The following is a 7,168-nucleotide window of genomic DNA, read 5'->3' on the forward strand; positions in this document are numbered from 1 at the left end:
ATCGGCAGGCGGACTCCCAACCACTGCGCCACCAGGGAAGCCCCAATTCTTGGGAGATTTGATATCTCGTGGTCCAGCTCCTGATTCAGCCTGTACTGTCTTTGATCAGCACTATGCCAAAACAGATGTAAAGCTTGGCCCCTTCAGCCATTTTCACAAACACCCCAGTCGGGGCAGCTTCAGTGAGTATAGAAGACTTTTTTGAAGATTTCCAGGAATGGGAGACAGAGGAAGAGACCACATCACAATTACAAAAGACCTCAGGGTGAACTAAAAATACTCTGGTTCCCAAGACAGCATCAGCAGCTCTTCTGCTTCCCTCTACACTGTTCCCACCCCCTCAGCTGTGGCCAGCTCCTGTCTCCTGGCCATGGATATCTGCCATATGGCTACTGTCTCTACTCTCTCTTCCTAAGGAGCTCTCCAATTTCCCTTCCAGGCATTATCCCACTGTGTGAAGCCTTAGGGGTTGGGGGGCTGGCTTCCCCTCCCATCTCCAGTCACCCCCTCACACTCTCCCTCACCCCCTGCAAGTCCAAGCACAACAGGGCCCCTCCCTGGCCTTCATGTAGACCCCATGAATGAGGAAATGTTTGCCATCATTCATAGCAGTTGATGCTGGTGGGTAGGTGTCCTGGCTGGCTTTCTGCTGCCTCTGCCCTCCCCCCGCGTCGGTTCCTACCCATTTCCCAAACCCAGGCCTCCAGTTTCTGGTAGATTCTCTGAGTCCTCAGTAGCTTAAAACGTCTAGAGTTGTTTTAAGAACAAATTCAAATCCAATTCCTCTTCTTTTTTGCCTCCACAACAGCTGCCTCTGGGAGCTTCAAGACCACACCTTCACCTTAAATAATTTTTCGAAGTATTTTCCCAGTGAAAGCCATCCTCTTTCCTAAAGAGAAGAGGTCACACACTGAGGGTCTATGAGCTGCATCTGGTCCACAGGATGTTTAAAAAATCAAATCAATATTTAAAAAGTGAGCAATTACACATAAAAATCTGGATTTGTGGCTTTTCCTGTACACTCACAATATCTGGCGTCATAGGACCCACAGTCCCCGCAAGAAGCATGCTGGCCTCAATGGACAGCAGAGTCCCTGCCCTCTAGCTAGGTTCTTCTTATGCCCCTGCCCACTGGCCCTATTTATTTCTCCTGTTTGACCCCTGTAATCTTTCAAATTTGTGACCTTTGCTGAAAAGCATTTCAGCAGCAGTTCCCACCCCCCATCGAATTTTATTATAATAAAGTTGGGTCTATTAATGTGCTAGGTTCGCAAAGGGCACTCTAGGCAAAAAGTACAGCAAGTATAGTCACGAGTATGAAAGTGATGGCTGTTCCTGGATGGGCAAGAGGTCCAGAGGGACTGGGTCTCTGGTGCAAGAGAGCAGTGGGACTGGAAAGGGTTAAGCTGGGGCTTGGTTATGAAGGGCCTTAATGCTCTCCTATAGGGCTATTGGGAGCCAGTGTGGGGTTTAAAGCAGGGCGACACATCATGAGGTGTGCCGTAAGACAAAAGTGGCTGGGAAGCTCGTGGGGCAGGATAGATTGAAACCCTCCTGTCCCCCGCTGTCCCTGCAGGAAGCCCAGCGACAGGCTGGGGCAGTGGTCCAGGAGGGCCAGGGATGCTGTGGCCTGACTGCGTGGCAGCGGCAGTAGTAATGGCTGGGACGGATTCCGGAGGCAGCCTTGCCCTGGAGTGGGTATGCTTGACCTTGACGGAAAACACTGCGTGCGCTGCGGCTGCAGCTCACTCGCCTCCCCGCCCCTCCCCCGCGCCGCAGCGGACTGCGGCGGAATCCCGGCCCCTCGCCGGAGCCCACTCCCGCGCGGCTGCGGCACGCGAGGGGCGGGGGCGGGAAAGCGGGGGTGGCAGGATGGTGGGGATGCCAGTCTCCCCCAGAAGGCGAGGAGGGGAGGAGATGGGGAGGCTGGTCACGTGGTGCCGCCACTAGGCACAGTCCGATTGGCAGGTCCCGCAGCGGAGCCACCCGGGCTGCTTGGGTTTCCAGGCACGAAGCACCGCCCTCCCCTCGTTCGAGGGCTCCGGGGTGTGCTGGTCTCTTGCGGAGGAGGGTTGGGTGGGGATGCTGCTCCCTCCGCGGGGTGTAACGCAGCCTGCTGCCTGGCTGGTCGCCACGGTCCTCACTGCATCTTGGGAGGTCTGATTATTGTCTCCGTGAGCACATCCCTTCTCTGCTTCTCTCCCGCCTTCCCACATCTGCCCCTCTTACTACCATGCTAGCTGGAGGCCAGCTTTGTTTAGACTGGCTGAAACAGGTTTCTGTTACTGGCCGCAATGTTGCAATTTGGGGTAAATCAATTAACCAGGCGGCAAAGATTAAAACAAATCCCACAGACACTTCCAGCCTCCACAAATCCAAACCGACATTTTTCTGTCTCCAAACTGCGCCTTCTTTTTGTCTTCATCTCTGTTTCAGGCAAGAAGCCCAAAAGCCATCTGTCTCACTGTCCTCCATCAAATCTATGACAAAAACCTATTAAATTTACCTCCAAAATAGTTCTTAAAACTCAGTACCCAGTGTTTTTCCTGATTTGTAACTATGTTTATTTGTGATTGTTTTTGTACAGTTTTTTCCACTGGACTGTAAGTGAGCTCCATGAGAACAGGGACCTTATCTATTCTGCTCATTGCTGTATCACCAGCACCGTACCAGGCACATAGTAGGTGCTTAATAAGTGTTAACTGAAGGAACAGATGCACAGCAAGTACTGTACTAGGTGTGGAAAAGGGGCTCAGATTTTAAGATGAAACACACAGCTCTAGCCTCAAGAAGTCATCTATCCAACAAACCCACCCTGAGACCTTCTCTACACCAGGTGCTGGGGGGGACCAGTGCACAAGATGAGTAAGACTGCATTTCTACCTTCCCCCTACATCTGGGGAGGGGGGACCACACATGACTAACCTAGACAGTAAGACTCTGAGGTATTGGGGAGTCAGGGGTGGTGGCCCATACCAACCTCTAGAGTCAGAAGAGTTCAGGATTTGAAATATGATTGACCTCCAGGGCCAGCTTTGCTGCCTTCTGGCTGTGTGACCACAAGTCTCTTCTCTCTCTGAGGCTTCACCTCCTTATCTTAAAAATGGGGATAACATTCTTGGGCTGAGAGATATGAAAGCACCACGTGCCAGGTTTTATGACAATGTTGGGTGTAGGTGGATAACCGTACCTTCTCGTTTGCCCGGAACAGACTGATCGACACCTGTTGAACCAGGGCAATTGATAATAGCATTCTCTTTCATTCTCAAAAGTGTCCTGGGTTTGGACAGTAAATCATGTGGTCATCCTAGTAATAGGTGTGACACTGGTGTTATCTACATCATGCCCTGGGGACACAAGAGAGGGCGGGAGGTGAGTCTGAAAGTAGAAAGGGAGGTGGTGACCATGGAAATGAACCTGGAATTATGCATGGGATTACAAGCAGAGGGACTAGCATTTGCAAAGAAGCAAGATGCATGGAAGGAGATGAGGCTGGCAGTGGGAACTGTAGAAAGTTTTTTGAGGAGGGGTTGACATGAGCAGATGATTTCACAAAAGACACCAATTGAGGGGAGCTGGGGCCAAAGTCCAGGCAAGAGAGATGTTGAGGCCTGAACCAGAGTGAGGTTCCATAAGCACTTTGGAGTAAATAAGACTTGGCTATGGGGCTTGGAGGACAGGTCAGAGGCAGGAGGACTTCCAGGTGGATGGGGAGGCCATTCACTGAGGCAGGTAGGGAGGGGGAAGGGCCAGGAAACCTAGGAGATAGGAGGCCACCCAGATCAGACTGACTAGGCCATTCACCATTCTTGATCCAGAGGGAATAATTAGGGGTAACAACAGGTAGATCACTCCTGAGGCCAGAGGAAGGAGCTGGGGCCCAGCAGTGTTCAGGTGACATCTGATCAAAATTAGCTTTCAAAGCAACCTGGAAAGGCAAGAGAAAGCCCAAAAGTAGAGCCTCAAGGAAAGAAAGGGCAGGCTTTCCAGGCCACCTCCATTGTACACATGGCTCTCCTTGATCAGAACGTTTCCACAGTGCCCTACTGCTGAACAGAATAAAGGCTGGAGTTCTCAGGCTGGCATTCAAGGCTCCTGGTGACCTGGCCCCAGCCTACCTCTGGTGAACACTTCATATTTTACCTGCTCAGGTTTGACCCCTCCCTTGTTGTGAAAACATAAGAATTGCCCTTTCCCCTGGTCCAGCCATACGTTCCAGCCATACGTTCCAATCATGGCATCCCATCCCCCATGGCCAAGGGCTCAGCAGCTGTAGCACTTGTCTCAAAGGGTTACATGAGCCCCAAATCACTTTTTTGGCCTAGGCTAGTTTACGTTGCGCTGCTTTTCCTTGCATCCAATGGAGTCATAATACAGAACCTTTCCATTTTCTCTTCTCTCACACAGGCTTTCAAACATTCTCTATTCCTGTCACACCCTGTTGCTCACACTTCCTCAGGCTGATCCAGCCTTTGTACCGCTATGCCTTTCTTTCAGGCTCCCTCAGTTAGGAATGTCCTTTCTCTTTCTTACAACTTGTCAACTCTAACTCATCCTTTGAGACCCAATCCAAAGGGCTCTTCTTCAGAACAGCCATCCCTCACCACCCTCAGCAAGGCTTACCATGCCCTCCTCTGGCCTGTCACAGCTTTTTGTACATGACCTTATCACTTAGTATCCCAATGACCTGCTTTCTTGTCTGCAACCCCTATTGGACTGTGCTTCATCTCTATGACCATAGTGCCTGGCAAAGAGCCTTCCACAAAGTAAGTATAATAAATGTTTACTGAATGAGTGAATAGATAAGTGAGAATCCTTCTCTCTCATGTCATCTCCCTGAGTCACTGCTCAGCTTGTATCAAGTGGAGACACAGAGGAAAAAGTGGGAGGAATTGCTTTAGTCCCTTGATTCACGGGTGATGGATTCAGGAGACAAAACCCAGGAGAAATGGGGCCATAGCAAAGTCCAGTGGCATTTATGAGAGGTCAGTTTTCTGCCAAAGCACTGATGGTGGCAGCTTTGAGCTGAGGCAGAGTTTGTTTGGGAATCAGAGCCAAGAAAAGCAAACATTCGGTGCATTGAGCTTTTCAGCAAGCTAGGATTCTGACAGCTGTTTCTGTCAGCTGCACAAGAGGAAGCATCTCCAAGCCAGCTGGGTCTGCCTGGAATCAGGGGTCCCCATCTCCTTCAGCATAATCTGACCCAAGGAACAAGGCAGACTTCTCCCCCATCTTTCATCCATATCACAGGCACACAGCTCCTCGAAGGGGGCTCTGCAACCGCTCAGGACATTGGGCACTGAGAACAAAGTCAACAGTGATTATAGGGAACTGTGGCTGAGATAACATCACTTACTAAATAGTCCATGCCTCACCCCCCTCTACATTTCCCAGCCTCCTTTGCAATTAAACTGGGCCTGTATGACATTTTCTGCCTAGTAGTCTGTGAGTGGAAGTAACACGTGTCATTTCCAGGCTGAAGTATTGAATTGATGGTGTACAACCCTCCAGCTCTCTTTCCCCTATTGAGGCAATCCTGAAAGCCTTGGGTTGAGGTGGTACAGCCCAGACTTCTGAGTGACCCAGAGACTGCCTTCCCTCATAGCAGGCTTTGTATGAGTGGGGAAAATATATCAATGTGTTAAGGCATTGAGATATGAGCTGTTACCACAGCAAAACCTAGCCTACTCTGTCCAATATACAGAAGTTAATTGTTGTTTAGCCATCCAGCATCAAATCTCCTTCCTCCTTGAGGAGAAACATTTCTCCTCCTTATGGGACTCTTTGGTATTGCCAAATCCAGCGGTCATTTCTGTTCTTATCTTTCTTCATTTCTCAGCGGGATTTGTCACAATTGACCACTCCCCCCTGGAAACATTTTATCTAGGTGTCTGTGACATCATGCCAGCTTGAGTTTTCTCCTGTCTCACAACCCCTGCTTCTCAGTTTCCTTTGCTGGCTCCTCTTCCACTGTTTTACCTCATGAGTCTGAACTTTCTCAGGGTTTGTTCCTGGGGACCTTTCTCATGGTTTTAAATACCACCCATGAAAAAGACAGCTGGTTACCTTCCAGTACTCATTCCACCATTCTTTTTAACAACAGAGCACCGGGCTTCCCTGGTGGCGCAGTGGTTGAGAGTCCGCCTGCCGATGCAGGGGACATTGGTTCGTGCCCCGGTCCGGGAAGATCCCACATGCCGTGGAGCGGCTGGGCCCGTGAGCCATGGCCGCTGAGCCTGTGCACCCGGAGCCTGTGCTCCGCAACGAGAGAGGCCACAACAGTGAGAGGCCTGCGTACAGCAAAACAAAAAATAACAGAGCACCTATTTTTAGGGGCACATTGTGCCCAGTTAGAAAACTACATGTCCCAGTTTGGCCATGTGACGATGCTTTGGCTAATGAGATGTAAACACAAACGTGCCAGACTTTCCAGGTAGTCTTCTTAAAAGGAAAATAGTGTACCTTTCTTCTCTTTTCCCTCCCCACTGTCTGGAATGTGGACCATAATGAGGTGATCTTACGATTAGAAACCAAGTGCTGAGGATGGTAGAGCAGCCTTGAACTGCCTACTTTGCGACTTAGTTTTCACAAAGAGAGAAATAAATTTCTATCGTAAGTCATTTTTTTTCTTTTGTTATTTGCAACTGAGTATAATCCTAACTGATACATTCCCATTGCTGTTAAAGTGGCTTGCTTGCCTCGCATTTGTAAGTCTGAATCCAGATCTTCCCCCGGTCAGAGCAGTGGGGAACCAGCAAAAGAAAGGCACTTTCAGGCAGAAAAATGCTGGGCTTCCTTCTACAAATTGTAAGTAACGAAGCTACCGGGAGGTAAGAATGGGAGGTGGGCCTAGCAATAGTTTATTAGCTCACAGAGACCACTGAATGTTAGATTAAGGGATTTGGACTTTGTTCTATAATTCTCTTGCAGATAGGGGGACCCCGTCTGTCTTATCTAGTAATGCCTCCACTTAACAGATGCTCAATGAATATACTCTTTATTAATTAAAGCTTAATAAACAACAACAAAAGAAGTGTTGGAAGGTGGACCAGCTTGGAGTCACCATCTGATTTACCCTTATCTGCTTTTTACAGATGGAGTAACTGAAGTATCATTTGCTGCAAGTGGCAATCGGCCCATCCTTGAGGAAAGGCAAACCGAAAACTCC

Source organism: Orcinus orca, chromosome 1 (genome assembly GCF_937001465.1).
Source record: "Orcinus orca chromosome 1, mOrcOrc1.1, whole genome shotgun sequence".
Taxonomy (NCBI): domain Eukaryota; kingdom Metazoa; phylum Chordata; class Mammalia; order Artiodactyla; family Delphinidae; genus Orcinus; species Orcinus orca.